The sequence below is a fragment of the Arvicanthis niloticus genome, chromosome 17 (genome assembly GCF_011762505.2).
Source record: "Arvicanthis niloticus isolate mArvNil1 chromosome 17, mArvNil1.pat.X, whole genome shotgun sequence".
Lineage (NCBI taxonomy): Eukaryota > Metazoa > Chordata > Mammalia > Rodentia > Muridae > Arvicanthis > Arvicanthis niloticus.
This window is the reverse complement of record NC_047674.1, coordinates 22,204,524-22,224,259: the sequence shown is the minus strand read 5'-3', so window position 1 is coordinate 22,224,259 and position 19,736 is coordinate 22,204,524. Positions and strand designations below refer to the sequence as shown.

The 19,736-nt window shown below is 36.5% G+C and overlaps 1 long non-coding RNA gene across 1 annotated transcript; it reads right to left on the bottom strand.

Moving 5' to 3' along the window:
• Positions 1 to 2,569: 2,569 nt before the first annotated feature.
• Positions 2,570 to 5,275, bottom strand: LOC143434774 (uncharacterized). Its single transcript, XR_013104529.1, has 2 exons — positions 5,188 to 5,275; positions 2,570 to 2,881 (listed from the first exon to the last, which is right to left on the bottom strand). It is a non-coding gene; the product is annotated as an uncharacterized LOC143434774 (long non-coding RNA).
• Positions 5,276 to 19,736: the final 14,461 nt, after the last annotated feature.

Sequence of the window (19,736 nt, the reverse complement as noted above, 5' to 3'; positions counted from 1 at the left end):
AAGAATTCCCAAGAAGGGAGGAAGAAGGGTCTCCATTTCAATGGAGTTTTCGGGATACTCTTAGTTGACCTTTAGGCAAAATCAAAGGTGGATGCAGAGTCAGAATATTTGTAAAAATAACATTGTGGGTAAAAAGAACAGATTAGCAAACCAGTGTCTTCACTTGTGAAGAATTTACAATACAAATAGGAAGGTTTTCAAGTAAGAGATATTTTCAAGGCACATAGATATTTAGATAGATGTTGGTGTCATATATGAAAGAAAATAATGAAAAAAACAAAACAGAACAAAATTATTAAAAGGCAGAATAGCAGAGAAAACTTAGTTTATGCTGAAAAGCGAGAGTCGGTGAGAGCACAACATACGCTGAGCTAATCCCAGGCAATGACAGGATCTAGACAAAGAACCATGCTTTGAGCCAAAGAGGAGTTTAAGGACCTTCGACATGCCACACATTTACTCATTGGGAAATTGAAACAAAGCCAATAGCTATAGCAGCAGAAGGCTAGGAACCCAGAGTATATAGAAGTTGTAGAGTAGTCAGGGCTCACACTACTTACCAACACATCTGACAACCTCACACATACATACAGGCAAAACCACAGATGCACATAAAATTTAAAAATCCAAAAAAGCCTAAAAACAATGTAAAGTATAATTATAAGCTTCAGAAGGAGTGTGGATAAGCAAGCAATATTATTCAATCACTGAAGATTATAATGTCAGTGATACATTTTGAAAGAATCTGGTCAATCTGTGAATTCAAACTTTAGTTAGTAAACGTGGACATAACTGAAGTGCTTTTTATCTCTGGCTTCCCCCACATCAGCCATGCAATAGGTTAATGTCACCTATCACACAGTCATCTTCCCTTTTCTCTCTACTGTTATTTGACAACAGGAAACAAACAATGTCATAACATATAGTTTTGAATGAGAAATGGTGGCATTGACAGAAGTAGAAAATGTGTGGGCATTTTCCATTTTGGGTAGCCAGGGCATGCTTGAGTCCTGTCCATGAATGCCGTTCCAGTTTGATAAGAGATTACTGTAGAAACACTAGACAAGCTTTAATCAACCTCTGTCTTGCAGTCAGCTGATTCTGAGCTCATGACTGAGATTCTTTGTGTAACATCGTAACTCTGTGTTTAGTCTCCATTACGTTTCATTTATAATTAGATTCTACTCTTAACAGCTTAAAAATAAATAAACAAAGCTTCTGCTGAGAAAAATATAGCTTTGCTCGGAAACTAATGGACAAACGGAAAACAACAACTATGTCTTGCACAGTTGTTATATCAGTTAGCAAGGACATTGTGACTGAATGTCCCCACATCTCATAGTTTAATAGAATAAATTTATATTTTATGTACAGTTGTGATATGGACAATATGGTAATAGTGTGGGGAAGAACCCTCTGCTCTAACCCATCTTTAGCTCTGCTAGGTACTCAGAGGCCTCCCTATATTTTGCACATGTATACATGTGTACACTTGTGGGAATGCGTATGTATTCCAGAAGCTAAAGAAGGATGTCACTGGATGCTGTGTTATGCAATCTTTCACTTCACTCCTTGGATGCAGGATCTCTCACTGAATCTAGAGCTAAGCTGCCCACTGCCAAGTCCAAGTAATCCTCCAGTTTCCAATAGTGCTATAATTGCAGACTCCATGCCTAACACTTTGCATGGGAGACTTGAATTCAGATCCTTGTGTTTATTCTGCAAGTCCTCTGAGCCACTGAGCCATCTCTTCAACCTGACCTCCCATCTTGACAGGAATTAAAAAGAGGAGTCTGAGAAAGATTTTGTGAGTAAGACCTATAATGATGCACACACATTTCACCAATCTCACTGGGTAGAACTCAGTTACCTGACTGAATGTCAGGCAAGAAAATACAATCTATATTTGTAATCAGAAGGGTGAGGCTATAGATACCAGTTGTGTTAGTTAGGGTTTCCATTGCTATGAAGAGCCACCATGACTAAGGCAACTGTGATAAAGGCAAACATTTAATTGGGGGCAAACTTACAGGTTCTGAGGTTCAGTCCATTATTATGGTGGGAAATATGACAACATCCAGGCAGGCATAGCACTGGAGGAACCGAGAGATCTAATTCTTGTTCCAAAGGCAAAAAGAAGACTAGCTTCCAGGCAGCTAGGAGCAGGGTTTCAAAGTCCACCCACACAGTGACACATTTCCTCCAAAAAGGCCACACTTCCTAATAGTGGCTGGTAAAAGGATCATGACAACATCTTAGTTAGACTGTAATTATTTTGTTTTATCTATTACACAATCTTTTGCATTATAGAAAATCCTAAAATATCATTTTATTTAAGTTTTATTTGTAGTGATAAACAAACACTGAATATATATGTGTGGGTGTGTATATATATACATATATATATCATATGTGCATATATATTCAAATAAAATTGTGATATATATATATATATATATATATATATATATATATATCCGCCTGCAGCCACAAGTCAAGTGGGTTCACCTGAAAGGGGGGCTGGGAATGAAAGGGGAGGGAGGGCGAGAAGAGATGAAGCAAGACAAAGTTCTCTGATCAAGGCTTGAAATTTAATAATTGGGTTTCACATATAAAGGAAAAGGGGAAGCCCCACCCCCCCAGAATCTCTTCTCGGCTCAGTCCAGGGGCTGGACAAGGCGATAGCAGTCTGGGAGGTGTCAAGGATAACTCAGCAGGGTGGGTGAGGGGTGTGCATCCTTAATCACAGGTGATCCATTCAGCTCAACTCCTGTGGCAGACTGCAGGTCTCCAATGCAGGCAACTTCCCAAGTCCTTTGTTATTCGGATCTCTAGTGGTAAACAGCATGTTCTGGTCTGCTCAACCTAGGGTCTGCTCAACCTAGACAGGTTGGCAGCGTGGGGGAAGGGCACATATATATACACACACACACACAGAGAATGAGTGAATGAGAGAGGAGGGAGAGATGGTTATATGGATATGTATACATATGTGGCCAAACCAATTAAAATTATATATATATATATATATATATATATATATATATATATATATATATATATATATAAAACACACACATACACACACACACACACACACACACATATATATATATATATATATATTGCGGCCCGAGCTGCCCCACACTTGGGCGTCAAAAATGTTGAGAATTGCACTACCCCACGTTTGGGGGCTAAAATGTCTCAGACTGTTCTGTCAATGTTGGAACCTGCACTGCCAAAAGCCTTGGGGGCTAAATTGTTAGAGCCCGCACTGCCCCAAGCTGCTTCAGTCTGCGGGCCAGGGTTCAGACTGAAGAGAGAGAGTGTGGACGGACTCAAAGAATGGAGACCAGACAGAGTGTGATTCAATCTCATTTATTCTTCAGTCTCTCTTCTTCTCTCCAAGGCCCAAGTCTTGAGTTCCTAGTCCCTAGTGCCTCCAAGTTCCAAGTTACTTCTTCCAAGTGCTAAGTGCCTAATGTCTAATAACTAACTCCTAGTTGTACTCTCTAACCTAATTCCTAGTTTCAAGTTATATTCTCTGAAGTGTCTGATTCTCTGTTACTCCAAATTGTTCTGAACTCTCCTGTCTGCCTCTCGCCTTTTATATATCTCACTTTCTAAGCCACGCCTCTAAGTCACACCTTTAATCATGCCCTTAGGTCTTGTCTCTAAATCTGATCTCTAAGTCATGCCCTTAAGTCACACACCTTTAAGTCTCAAACACCCAAGGGAAAATCCTGGGTATCTAATACAAGATGTTATCAGAGTGTGCTCAGCTGTTGTAGGCTGATGTAATCAAGTCTCTTGTCAGGGTATATGGCTCAAGATGGCTGCAAGGATGATAGCCACCTTCTGTCGGCTTATATATTATAATATATATATATATATATATATATATATATATATATATATATATATTAGAGAGACAGAATGAAAAAGATGAATATATATGGCCAAATCAAATAAAATTATATGTACACTACATTTTATAAATGTGTGGTGTGTGTGTGTGTGTGTGTGTGTAGAGACAGACAGACAAAGACAGACAGATTCATTAAGTTCTCTTACTCTATAGAACCCTATCTAATACAACAATGTTGTCTTGTTCCTCCCCAGTTTTCATATAGATCCGCGTCAATGGCCAGTTATCTAGTTAGTTTCTCATTATTAGTCCTCTAAAGGATTTTCTCATGAGTGTTTTTTCAAGAATAAACTATTACTACTTTCTTTCCACATGTTCCGAGGATGTTACCTCTACTTAATTGTCTCTTGGTTCAGATTTTTGCTTTATTTAAATTTAAAACACCTTTTATTTCCACAAGACAAATTCATTCTTATCCTCTACTCAAGTAGTGATTATTCATGCTCTACTGAGCTTTTCAAAAGGCTAAGAAAAAGGCAGGGATGGTGAGTATAGTGAATGGATAAATGTGTTTTTGCTCTTCACTTCTGTGTGTCTAGCATTGTTGCCCCACTGCCTAGAGCAACAATATCTTGTTGGCATTTTTTTGACCTTTGTCCTCATCATTGCTATCTGTATATCTGGTTCTGTTTTCTACACTTGCTAATAATTAATTCCTAGTCTTTCATGAGAAAAGAACCATAATTGATCTTTTGCCATCTAGTTAGATAATATCAATGTCCATTTGGGGTGGAGAGGGTCATTTACTACCCAGTTAATCTATTCATTAACTTCCATTCAGAAACATCATCTTCATTCTCAGCTCATGAGAAATATGAGATGTTCTATAAAATGTCATGTATTGTTGCATAAGTTTTAATGTCATAGTGACCTACCACATACTCTTCACCACCACACTGTCTGATCTTGAGCCTTATAGACATTGGATATTGCTCTTGCCAATGCTTTATACTTGTCTCTACTCCCCAGATACCTTACTTCCTAATCTTTAATTGTCATTTGCCTTGATCCATCAGGTAAAACCTTCCGTGCCATTTTCTTAAAACCATTTACCCTAATGATTTTTTTCAACGACATCTCTCCTGCCATATTCCTGATCAAGTTGCTAACTTGACTATCATTTGACTTAAGCTAGTACTCAAAGCTGAGCAATGTCTCCAAGTGACCTTGCAACCCTGAACAATATTTAGTAATAATTTCTCAATTCACATGTTAATGACTCCATCTACTCTATTTATCTCTAGATCATTTGTCCTTACCATGTTCCTCAGTAGCAGGTAACATTTTCAACTTTTTCTATAAATTTTCAACTCACTAGGTGACTCGAAGAAAATATCTTGACTTCTATCTGCATAGAGAAATAAAATGAAAAAAATCTTTGAGAATGTAGAAACTCAAGGGAATTTTTAAAAATATATCCATGTGGTTGAACACTAAACCTTAAGGAGGACATTTGTACTACCATCTAGAAGGTTCAGAAAATGTTGTAGAATAAGTAAAAACAATATTTAGGCAGAGAACACAAAAAAGGACTACAAAGTGTTGAATTTTGGACAGGCAAACATAGCTGCCTGCAGTGGACCTACACAAGACCAGGCTTCTGAAGGGTCAAGCATGGATTGAGGACAAATTTATTGGTGTCCTACACTTCCCTGCTGAACTATTAATTAACAATGGATGCTGGAGGAAGAGCAGTCATTGCTTTCAGTTGTGTATCCACTGAGGACCCTACCAGGTTTCGGTTAGTAGTTCTGAACCCATGGTTCCACAGATGATCTTGGTTAAACTCAGTGGGTCATAAAAACATGACAAAACAAACAATAAAATGCAAGACTGACAACAAAAAGTCATGAATATCGGAAGGGATTGTAGGGATAGAGAAGGGTAATGAGAGGGGAGAGAGATTACGGGATGTACAATAGTCAGATTTCAGATTAGACAAGCATGAACATGTCAAGGAGCAAACTCAATAAAAGTTTTGAAAAACTGCCTGTAGATTTATTGTTTATTCCATTATAGCTCTGGTGAATAAACTAAAAATTAATAATTCAGTTCTCTGTTTTTATAGAAAAGAATTTGCTCATGGAGTCAAAGTTCACAAGTACTTATAGAATCTTTACAATGGCTAAACACACAACTGGATGCTCCACAGGTATTTAATCAACTCAATTAACCCACAAGAAAACAATAAGAGAGACATCTAGTAAACACGTGGAGTTTCCCTAATTTTAGTAATGGATGTTTGTCTTTTATAATGGTAATCACAAACCCTGGTGTACCCAACATTTATTATGTTACACTGAAATTTCTCTGATGCTGCTCACAATATTAGTTAAGACCAACAACCAAAGCTGTCTTACCTGGAGCTCTGTCTAGGGTTGGCTAATGAAGCAAATATCAGCAAAGACCATAGATGACATTTTAAATCTCATAACCACTCAAGCATATATCTTTTTAATTCTCCATCCTCAACCAAAAGGTCACAAAATCAAAACAATTTCATCTTTCATATCAGTTCTCCCATGCTTCCCAGAAAGCCTCGTCCAAATTGGTCTGGATTTTATAGGAGACCTCTCTACTCCCACCACCAGAGTAAGTAATTTTTCTTTAAGGTTATAAGTCATTCATTAACAGCCCATAGATCAAGTTCACGTAGTGTAGGTAAATACCCATGGTATTACATGGTATATTTTTCATCTTGTATTTCCTTCCTTCTTCCTATTAGTCCCTGTTACAGAGCTTATTAAATACTTTAGTCTTTCAAATATAGCACTACAGTACCAATTTCTGATCCCTTGCACATGCTGAGTATTTTATGAGACATCCTTCTATATAACCAGTGTTAAGCTAGGTCTTCTATTCTACTCTGAATTGTCTCACCTCTGGGACATCTGGCTTAAGGGTACTTCTATTTTTTAAGACAACACTTACGTATTATCATTACATACTTACCCTGTCACATCTTAGAAACAGATAGAAGGTTTAGATACAAAAACTTTAAGGACATTAACTTATTTTATTCTTCTTTGTGTCACAATGTCTACTAAAAAGGTCAAACACTGGGAAAAATAAATGTATGGATGAGAGCTTTTGTTTAAACTCTAACAATGACCCCTTTATGCTAAAATTGTCAATAGTAAACTTTCTAAAGTTTCTAAATATATCAACTTGATGATAATAAGAAGTCTGGACATATTAAGGAGATATCAAATTGATTGCTTAAGGCAAGGGGAAAAACCATAATATTAATTATTGCTGAGTTGGAATTTTCAAATCAAAATTAATTAATTCAATCATTTAACTCTTATATATATATTTTAAGTTTTCAAAATGACTTTATCAGAACTTGGGCACAAAGTTCACTGACTACCATTATCAACAACATCATTAAAAATAAAGACTATACTTAAGCACAGAAGAAGAAAAAAAACAGCATCTTAGGTGGCAACTTTTACTTCCCAAGTTTCTTTGAAGTTGACAAACATTTAACATTATGCTACCCCCATTGAATCTCTAAAGAATATATCACCTAGTGAAATATACTATCATTATGCCTATCTTTATATGTGGTCTTGTTTGCTTTCTATTGCTGTGATAAATAGCACTACCAAAGGTAACTCAAGGAAGCATGTGGTTTATATTATATGACTTAAAGATTATGGTTTGGTATTGAGAGAAGTCAAGGCAGGAACTGAAGCAGACAATATGGAGGAACTCTGCTTACTGAGTTGCTTCAGGCCTTCTTTATAGAACATAGTACTCCCTGGGATGGCACTGCCCATAAAGAGCAGGGCAGTCCTACATTATTTAACAATTAAGAAAATACACACCTCCCACATAGACAAGTCCACAGCCAAATCCACCAGAAGCAACTCCTCAGTTAAGGCTCCTTCTCCTATGTGTTAACTTGACAAGTGAAGCTGACCAACATCAGACAGAAAAAAAAAAGAAAGAAAGAAAAAAAGAAAAAGACAGAACTCTTGTAAATACAGAGAGTTGCATTCTTCTAGTGCTTTATAAGTCTACAAGTAATTGATCATGCATTAGAATGTCTTCAAATAGATAATAATTTAGTCAAGGAATACTCCAACCTGATATTTTGTTAAAAATATTAGAGGCAGGGCTAGAGAAATGACTTAGAGGTTAAGAGCACTTGCTCTTTCAGAGGACCTAGGTTCGGTTCCCAGGACCCACATGGCAGCTCACATCCATCTTTAACCCCAGTTTCTGAAGATCCTACACCCTATTCTGTCTTCGGTAGGAACCTGGATGCACATGGTGCATATTCATACAATAAAAAATAATTACATAAAATAATAAACTTTTAAACTTTCTTAAAATAACATTAGAGGTTATATAAGCTTAGTGAACAAATTCTGCTAAAAGCCCCACGTTCTCTAGACATTAAACCTTTATGGCCTCAATATTCTTAGCTACAGAACAGAGAAAATCAAGAGTACTTTCATTATAGAATTAGTCTGATTATTGATTATGGGTAAAATTATTACAATAAGCCTTTACAAAGCAAATGGTAACTATTAAGTAATGTGTATAAAACCACGACGGTTTCTTACAAACATAAACACATGAGAACAGGTTATGCTGAGAAGGCACACTCTTCCAACTAAACAATGCATTAACTTTGCATTTCAAATTAATCAGAACTTCATACTATCATTTAAAATGTGTATACAAATATGGGATAGCATAAACAAGATTCATTTTAAGTGTGGTTAACACTTAATACTTTTACAAACATAGTCTTTAACAATGTTCTGTTTATATTTTTAATCTATATCTAAATAAATAGTTAATATGTGAGCTACATTCTGTTTTCAGAATTATGTGCTTGGAAGAATAGCAAAAATGTTTAATTTTCAAAATTTATGATTATAAATATCCATTGTTGTAGCTTAATATTAGATGACAATTATCACTCTCATAATAAAAAGTTGTAGTGTTGCTTTTCCTAACATCTATATATAAATACTTATGAATAAGGTATGTGTAAAGATTAACATTCTATTTTATTTTATTATTTTTTATGATTTAATGAGAACTTAGAAAAATTAAGTCAAATTTGGTATGATCAGAAAATAAAAATATTATTAAAATAGAAAACAATAAATACTTGCACATAATAAAAATTCTTTTAATAATCTAAAATTCAAATAACTACATTTGCTTTGTATATTACTCAATAAATAATTGTGCTTTTAACTAACATCTTAAGCAGTAATACTGGATTTAAAGTTTAATTTTATAGTACCATTAATATTGAGTTAATAAGATGTAAGTTCAATGACCACAAAGCATGCAGTCTGAACTCTCTGCAGCAATGGGAAGAAGAGGATGAGAAAAAGGAGGTAAATACAGCTGTGGGGGGAGTCAAGAGGTCACTAGGAAGGAAGGCTCAGACAAATATCTGTTTCAAAAGATTATATGAGCTGTCTCAACTGTACAAATATTTCTACCAAGCAACCGTGGAGTTCCCATGAAGTCATGGCCAAAATACCCAGGAGGTAGAACAAAGAAAAGTGAAAGATATTAATCAAGACATTCTTTCAGTGATGGGAAATTGGTAACATTTTCCCCACCAAAGGACCAAGCAACATGAAGAGCCATCCTGGGGGTGCTTACAAAACATTCTGGCTCTTTACTGGGTCAGTCGGTGAACACACTTCTTCACCATAGTGATTCAAACAAACGACTCCCCTTGAAAATATGTCTCCCTCACACTCTGGACTTAGTCATCTCACTTTGGTCAATGGAGATTCAGTCACAGTAAGCATGAAAAGCAGTAATACAGTTATTATTAAACATTTTTAAATTGACAGTGCAGGGTAATGACATAGCCTTCACAAGAACCAACAAAATCTGAAGATTTTTTTACTTGTTCTCTTTATACCAATTGCTCTGGAAGAAAAGAGGTAATTTTCTTTTGCTCAGTGTGTTCTTTCCACATTATCCTGCTGAAAAAAAAATCTTTTTTATTCTTTATAATGTGGCTCAAATGTCACTCTGGTAAAAGCCATCTCTAAATTTTACAGGGAGCATTAACCAGATCTTTCCCTGTCATTGTCCTTCCTTTTATAAGGACATTTGTCATACAGCTATAATCATTTCCAGGTACTCTAAAAATGACAGGACCTCTGAGTGAGTGAGTGAGTGAGTGAGTGAGTGAGTGAGTGAGTGAGTGAGTGAGTGAATAAATGAATGAATGAATGCAGTAAGAGAATGAATTATACATTTCAAAGGGAGAAGTTATTGCTTTTCACTCATTCAGCTTCAAGACCAACTTTCTGTTATCTAAAGATTTGGATTTATTTAACTGAAATAACTGAGGCCAGCAGGTGGTTTCGCTGTAGCTGGGTTAAAATTCACTCTTCAGAGTCTATGTATTCATCTTTCCTCTCTTCTTGATGTCAATAGCCAGTTTTGGATCAGGGGCCCTTTCATGTAGAGACCAAAGGTCATTTCAAATTTTATTAAATCCTGAAAATTTGCTCTTTAACGTTCTGTTTGCTGCTTACTAGGTCCTCTTCCTTGGTGGGAAGGCACTCACAGACTTCTTGCCCCCCTTGAACAGTTAAACAACTGTTAATTCAATATGCTAGAAATCAAGAAATTCTGTTTAACATAAACTTCCTCTGGAGTTGAATTTAGATCATATGAGGGGAGGAAAGGATGCTTAGCCCTCTGAAAGTTCAAATTATCCTTAAAAATAAAATTGATGGAAATTCTAAGTCGTGGCAAAACCAAACTAAACCTATTTCCCCCACTTCATAAGCAAGACACACAGGGCAGTGGTACACTGAGTCTCTTGTTCATTATATTACTAAGAATACAATTTCTTGTTAATAAAGATTTAAGTTAAGAGTGCCTTAGGTAAAATCACTAAATTACACTGCCTTAGAAGCAGTGTGACTTTTTTTTTTATAAATACATGTCCTCCTCCACATACAGTTGATATTTTTCTTTCATTCAAGATAATTTCAATACCATCGTGTGTATTGTATTCTAAAAGTATTAGTGTACAGAATGTGCTAAACAGTAGTAAATAAAGATCTGAAGTAGTTACTGATTTTGCTCTAATGGCTCAATCATGTGGAGAAAATAACTGGAATATTCCTTTATTCCATTATAAATGTTTATTACATTTTACTGTGTGACAGTTACAGAAGCAGGTACAATACAGGGTGCTAAGGATTCAGCAGAGAGAACAACATTTAAAAGGAAAAGATCTCTGGTGTGAACCTCTCTTGGGTTTTTGACTTGGAAGTGATGGTCTACTGGTAAGAACCAGAAGACAGAAAATAACGAAAAGTAAGTATATGTATGATAATTGGTGGCAATCAATTAATAAGTACCAAGGAGAAAAGCAGTATGTGTAGTGAATTAGAAACTCCAAGTACCTTGTCATTTTTTTAAAAACTGTGTTATCAGTATCACTTGTTAGCTGGAGAGAAGGATCAGTCATTAAGAGCATTTTTTGTCCTTGCAGAAAACCTATGTTTGGTTCTCAGAACCTCTCTCTGACAGCTGATAATTGCCTGTAACTCCAGTTCCAGGGATCAAACACTCTGTGGGCAACTGCCCTCATGTGCTGAATATTCACTCATACCCACAAATACAGGCACACACACACAAATGAATAAATGAATCTAAGTCACTTGTATCTTAAGAATAGACATATGAAGATACAGTTGATCAAAAGCTAGGGAAAATGTGCTAATTGTGGGCATCTCTTTGTTTTAGGACAGTGTATCTGAACTTTGAATTTTAATGGAAGAAGAAACAAGATTAAGGAATGGTACCAACAACTACTGGTGATGTGAAGTAAACTGGGGCTTCTAGAGCTTTCCTCAAATAGTTCTTCATCAGCCCCATCACAAAATTTGATTAAGTCCTAGCAGATCACAGCCAGCCAGAGACAGTCATCTTTTTAAAAGGTGACCTTTATCCTCCACAGCATGATGTCAAGCCCAAGTTATAACAGATGGACTTATTCATTAGAAGAACATTTAAATCAGGAAAATTAGTCTAAAGAGCAAAGCAAAACAATGAATCAACTAAGATATGATTATAAATATTATACTAATAAAGAAAGACATTTAAATCAGATTTCTTAACCATCAGTAACCCTAATTAAATATAGTTCTCAAAGCAAAAATTATTGCACTTTTCTACTGTGAAGCTCTTTTTAAATGATAACGTCTGACTCAAATTTACAAAAGAAGAAATCAGGAACATGGAAGAAAATCAAATGTTTAAGATGGTACAAGGAGGGTTCTGCAAGGAAAATCATGTTTCTAACTCCACTTCCACATATCTGTTGATTTTGCTGTAATACTCATTTACTGAGTAAGTTTTGAATGGTGAGTCCTGAACAGTGTTTCAGTGACATGACAGCTAACAAGGTGGACAAGGTATCTCCCTCACAGATTCCCTTCTACTGGAAGGAAACAACACAAGAGGAAAAGGAAATGATTTCTGATACAGTCCCAAAGCAAGGTACCCCAGAGAGCAATAACATCAGACAAAGTAGTTGACACCAGAAGGCATCTTTGAGAAAATGACAGAGGAAAAGAGCTGTGAATTACAGTAAAGATTTAGGGGTTATGTGCTCTGCACAAGGGGCTCTTAAAAATACAATGACTTGAGCCACTTAGACAGCTCAACACACAAAGGTGCTTCACACTAATCTTGATACCCTGACTTTAGTTCATGGAAAGAGAGAACTAACCCCTGGAAGACATGACCTGACCGTGTAGTAGAGAATTACAGTCTGAGTCAAACTGCCACCATCTTCAAAGATCCTGCTGGGCTTGCTCTTCAAAGGTCATCCCAGCTAGGCCTGTTGACTATTTACCTTCCCACATAAAAGAAGGGGGTTGGGAGAGTCAGGAGACACTCATGTGAGTATCCAGTATTCACTGTGAACAAGTAGAATGCAGTTTCCCCATAGCATGTGGAGGGAGGCATATGGGATGCAATGGAGAAAAATAAGGGGATTCATCTGCACAGCCACAGGGGTAGGGTAAGTTGTCACCCATGCAAGACGCAGACCTTCCTTTCCAGCTGCTTTAGTACCACCCATGCTTCTGTGTGAAACCCCTCACTGATTGCTCTCTAAGTAAACCCAATGAGCTCATTGATTCTGCCATTGAAATTTGATAGAGCAATACCTCAGTTTGGTTTGGAGACCTTAGGCGGAGGGGAAGATGTTATTTATGTCTTCCCAAGGAAAGAATTTTAGCAACAGACCTCCATGTTTATTTTTTAAATTATCTAGACTAAGTGAATGATCAATTTTATTTCCAGGGTTATAATAAAATAGCAATCTCTTTTATTATGTAATGAGTCAAGGGCAAAATAATACTAAAGAGAATACAAAAGAAAAGACAAAGAAAAAAGATGAAATAACAAAACCAGCTCATCTGTCTAGGAATCCTTATCGCTCATGCAGTGTTCTGGGCCATGTTTCTTTTAAGAGAAATCATACACATTTAAATATTGTTTCATGGTATCCCGAGAAAGAAACAAAAAGTAAAAGAAGGATGGGCAAGGAATTTAACATTTAGCAGGTCTGAAGTCTTTAGTATCTAGACATGATTGATGTTACAAACTAAAGCAGCAAGCTTGAGTCTCAATACAGAATTGAAAGTAGGATGAGCTCAGAGCGATGTAACTTTCACCCAATAAATCACAATTACCAAAACACCAATGATAAATAGCTAGAATCTTAGAGTACTTAATAGCTCCCACCTTTTGTTGGTGTGTTAACTATTTGGTTTTATTTCTTAGAAATTAGTGTTCATCCATGAAACATTAATATTGAATTGCTTAGCTTTGGTAACACAGGCTAGAAAATTTCAAAAGAATTTACTATTATACACAAGACAGAAATGCTGGAGAAAATTCTCTTTTACAGATCTATCTTACATTGAACAACAGGAAGCAAAGCTCTGAGATAGCATTCGGGAGGAAGGGTCTTTGTAACTAAACAAAGGGAACAGAGATGGTTTTCATTTTCAATAACCCTGTCACCAAAGGAGAGGGCAAATAAATCATCTAGGTGTCAAAGGAAAAACTCAAGAGAATAGTTTATTAAAAATTGCATTACTAATACAGCCAATCAAAATGTTTTTTTTACACAGACTTTAATATAACATTAAAGAATTACAGAATTATTTCAGTGTCATTTTTCTCCTAATACAAAAAAAGTGACATCAGTTTTTCCATTTCAGAATTTATTTCCCATTTATTTGCACTAAGGCATGTAACTTATAGAAAGTATAGATAATCATAATTATACAAAATAAAAAATCCTGATTAGTGATTGTAAGTTCTAACTTATCAAATCATAATTTGATCAAAATACTTCTTTATTTTCAGTATTTACCTTACAAATGCTAAGGTATTTCTCTTTTTGAAATTTTATTTATCTATTACCTGTATGAGTGTATTCCTGAATGTATGTCTGAGCACCACATCCATGCAGATAGTATGAAATCCAGAAGAAGCTGAGGGATCTCCTGGGACTGCAGTTAAAGTTGGTTGTGAGCTGCCATGTGAGTACTGAGAATGGATGAGCAGCCAGTGCTCTCCACTGCTGATCATAGGAATCTCCTCAGTTGCTAATGCATTTCTTTTTATGAAGCCAAACTGCATTGCTTACCATCAGCTTTTGCTTCCAAAGTAACCACTGAATATAAATCCACATTGCAACAAGATTTCTGCGTATTCCAATAGATGGACCCCATTTTCCACAGCTTATACAGATCATTCCATCAGCTGTAATGAAGATCCAATTCATAGGAACTGCCTGCCAGCCAAGCAACTATCCTTTCAGATCTATCCCCACTTATTCTCGTTGCTTCATCGAGAAGTACAAGCAGAATGGGGTTTTGAACACAATTGTAGGTGTGTGTGTGTGTGTGTGTGTGTGTGTGTGTGTGTGTGTGTGTTGTTGTTGTTGTTGTTGTTGTTCTTTATATGTGCATATTCATAGTAGAGGATGAACACACCAATGTGTGCATGTATGGAGGGAAGAAATTATCATCAGATGATTTCCTGAATTACTCTCCATCTTATTTTTGAAGACACAGTTTCTCTCTGAACCTAGAGCAAGATCAGCGTTTTGAGTAGACTTAGCTGGTCAGCAAGTTCCCAGATTACATGCTAAGAATCCAAACTCAAACTCAGGCTCTCATCCTTGAGCAGCAGCACTGAGCCAGCTCTAAGAAGTATTAATGGATCAGTAAATACTGTTGCAAGCTGTTGTTCATTTATATAAATAAATAAAATTTAAGTTTCCTGTGAAACCTAGCCTGAGCAGATCTTGAAGCACTTATAATTTCTTGTCACTTCTATCTCTGTCTGTCTGTCTGTCTGTCTGTCTGTCTGTCTGTCTGTCTTTTTTGGTTTGATTTTTATGTCACTGCATTGATTTGTACATTGTTTTAAGGACAAATAATGGTGACATAACTTGTAAAACAAGTTGGCAGAGTCCTGTCACCTGATCACACAATACTTGACTACATGGAATGTGCTATACAGGTCTGTGTACAAGAAGTTGCTTTGTGCTTCGGGTTTGTTCTTAAATTTTCACTATGCTCTTCCCTGTAGCAAGAAAGTTATCAGTCATCTCTCCAGCTCCCAAGGAGAACACACGTATTGATTCCAACTATCCACAGAAATCTATCTCTATCCTAGGCTCATCTCACATATTTGATTTACAAACTTCTAACCTAAATGAAGCAGAAACCACAGAGGATACATATTTGAAATAACTAGATAAAACTCACTGTTTTGTTCTGTGATGAAATGAGAATTCATCTCATCCCCTTGTTCACAAATGAAACCCTAAGTTGCATTTTCCTTCTAGAACACATAACTTTATTTTCCAACTGTAACTTTCATCAATGCAAAGGTACAAGTAAAAGATTTCCTTGGAACCCAATTTTCAATTTCTCTGATTTCTTACCGTGTCCACCCTTACCTCTCTGCAATCACTATTGTCATTTCTAATGAATCCTTGTTGAGGTCCAAATCTAGCTGTCACCGTCTCTGCATCTTCTGTCTGTTACCTAGACTCTTGGTTAGCATCTTTGACAGCCTGGAACTACTTGTCTATAGCTGTCAAGCTTTTGATCTATGCCTGAATCTTCATTTAATTGATTGACATGACTCATTAGCAACTGAATTTATCGGCTTCTCTCTTTCAGGCATTTTCTTGTCTTCCTGAACTATGAACTTGAAAGATGTACCTTTCAGCTCTTAATCTCTGGCAATTCTAGAGAAGATATTTACACATATCTGTCATCTACATTTCTCTGTTTGTGGTTCCAAAATTAGCATGTTATTACTACCCAATTATTTTTCTTTAAATACCATAATTTAACTTAAGCAGAATTCTTTTGGTTGTATATTTGAATGGGATATAAACAAGTTCTAGGCCTGAAATCTTTTTCTCAAATATGAAGATGCTGAGTGCTAAAAGAGTCTGTCTGTTTAGGGTTCTCTAGAACCCTAGAAAACAGACAATAGATAATTGGATGGATGGACAGCTAGATGGATGGACGGGTGGGTGGATGGATGAGAAGTAGAGAAAGAGAAAACAATGGAAAGAGAAAGCCAAACAAGAATGCAGAAAGAGAGAGAGAGAGATTCTGAAGAATTGGCTCTAGTGGTTAATAAGGTTGGAAAGTTTTATCATCTGCCACCTGTGAGATGCCCATCCAGAAGTATTCAAACACTGAGAACCAGGGAACTGACTGTAGACATTCCAGTCTGAAAGATGGACATTCTATCACATTAAGGATGCAGAAGGGAAAAGGATAGGCCCTTCCTTTTTCTGTTTGTTCCATTCATGTCCTCAATGGATTGGATGGTGCTCAGCCTCAGTGGGAAAAACGCTCTGCATCACTGTGTCCAATAATTCACATTTCAGATTGTAATGTCACCCGGAAACACCCTCACAGACACATCCAGAAAAATTCAATCTGGACACCTTGTGGTCTAGCCAAGTTGGCATTTAAAATGAAACTAACCATCACAGGAAGTTATTTCATTTTCCATCATGTGTTAAGATTTATATACCACTTCCAATATTCCTTAAGAGCATAAAAAGGCACTCCTGTAGTTCACATCCGGTCCTATCAGATCCTTCCTGACCCACTTGACACTGCTTCTTGGTTCTCCTGGGCCACATAAAGCTAGGTCTATAGTCTGCCATTCATGATTGACTGATATCTATGTCTCAATCTACCTTCATTATGTTTTTATTCACTGACAGCCAACTAGCAAACCTACTTTCATAAACTTCCTAAATGAACATCTTTCATGCCTCCATTGCTGTTCAGTAGATTGCATGGAAACTTGCCCAATACCCTGAACTTCAACCTCCCATTCTTAAATGTTCTTCACAATCTATTGAACACCTTTTACACAGTGGCTACATAGCCAGCCTTCATAGCACAGAAGGCAAATAAAATCTTTGCTCTCCAGCATGTCTAAAATATATTCAATCTTTTGAGCTGTGAGGAACCTTTTCTTCCTTTGTATAGTAACCTCCCAGTATTTATTGTACTGAAAGCATAAATGTGTAGATGTTCCTGCCATTACATGATCAGCCTTCTGAAGGATGGATACTTCTATTCTTCCAGCACCTTAAAGAGAGTTATATCTGTAGATGATTTGTATGTAAGTATGTAAGTATTCTGCTGTCACATAGGAGAGCCACTCATGGTCTACAACTAATAGAAATTTAGCTCAACATTTTACCCCGCTCATTTGGTTCCAAGGAATTTGTGCAATATACTAGTATTCGTTGATTCTATTTTCTTCCCCAAACAGCGCTATGAGATTGGAATCTTGATTCCACAGTTGCAGAGAAAGAAACTGAGCGATAAGGATATCAAATGGCCCATCCAAATTCCCACATTTGGTTAGTGGAAAAGCCACACCATCAACATAGATACTGATAAAGTACAAAGATGTGAGGGACATTCTGCTCCCTGGACAGCATACCTTAATCATTTCTCTTGTGGCCATAAAAAAAACTAGCAAGCAAGCAAGCAAACAAACAAACAACAACAAAATCTAGTTAGACTGCATGATAGTCAAAGCAGCCACAAAACAGGGAAGGAATTTTTAGAGATGCAAAATCCTGAGAAAGATCCAAAGGAATATGGGTTTTCCCTTGGGATATCACTTCAGAAATGGGTACTTTGGCTAGACCACCACACAATTCTCATTTTTTTCCCAATTAAAAAAAATAAGATAATTCTGTTACAATAAATTTGTTGAAAAGTCAAATTCGAAAGTAAACCAGAAAATATTTGACATTAGTAGTTCACTGTGTAAATAAAAGGAAATTTTCCGTGTAGCCTTGGAACGGGAGCAGGGTTTAGATAAAGAATGAGTTCATAAGTCTTCAAGAGTCTGCAAGGATAGAGGGTTAGTACAAAACTTGAAGTGGCTTCCACTCTCTGATGGTATTCCACTTGAAATAAGTTGGTATCTGGGAGAAGAAGGTAAATAGGACATGCTTGAATCTTGAAGTTTGTGAACGAGTCCTCCCACCCCCATTTCATTACCAATTGAGAATTTGCTCCAGTGAATAAAATGATTTCCATTGAAATTTAAAATTCACATTTATATTTTGTTTCTCTTGTTACTTGAAAGAGTTGGGGGAATCACAGGCCAGCTGAAAACATTTGGAATTCTGAGTAAAGATCTCCACAGGGAAGACAGAAACCTCCCCAGCAACTTCCATCTCATTACATTAAAGCTAAATTTCTCCAGCCGCAGCCCTGCACCTCCAGCTTGCTTTAGAGAGGAACAGCTGGTCTGCAATCTCAGCATAATATCTATCCACGGATGTATTAAATCGTCATGCATATTATCTGTGTTACGTATTCTGGAAGTGGCAGCTTTTTAGCATACCAGCAGTCATTTTTCAGTCTTGTGCAAAATATACCCCTGGGATCTTGGAGCAGATGTTTGTTAAAATTATTGAAAAAACTAAGGGGAAAAAGCCTTTTTTCCCTGTTGTGAATCCATGATGAGTGTATGATTCAAAAGTAGCCACAAGGTACATCAAACTCTCCCAAAATTAGAGATGAATTCTTTTTGTGAGTGCATGTGTCCAAAAAAAAAAACAATGGCATTAACTAAATCTCAAATAAAACTGCCACCTCACATGGGTAAGCAAGTTCATGTCATCATAGATAAAATACTGTTTTTAAAACCAAGAGCAAGCATGATCAAATCTTACATAACATGTCAAAGCAAGAAGCAGAGAAATAATAGAGAAAAAAAGAGGAGGGAAGAAGGGAGGAGGAGAGGGACAGAGAGAAGAAAAATGTTTTCCTATTTTTCTGGATATAGATGTGTCCCTACACAAGTGAGGTATTGTCAGTGTGATAATGTAAGAAATGGGGCTTTAATGGGTGACTTGGTATTTAGTGTTCATCCCTCATGGGTGGGATTAAGGACTTCTAAATGGAGACTTCAGTTTTTAAGTTTTCGAGAAAGTTCCACACCAATTTCCATAAAGGTTATACTAGTTCATACTTCCACCAGAAGTGGATAAGGACTCTTCCTTTGAACACCTTTGTTAGTATTTGTTCCCTCCTTTCTTAATGATAGCTATTCTGGAAGGTGGAATCTTAAAGCAGTTGATTTACATTTTTCTGTTGTCTAAGGATGATGAACTCGTTTTATAAATATTTAAAGGCCATGTGTGTGTTTCTTTAATCAGTTTATTAACTGGCAAATTTAGTGTTTGTCTGGGTGGGTA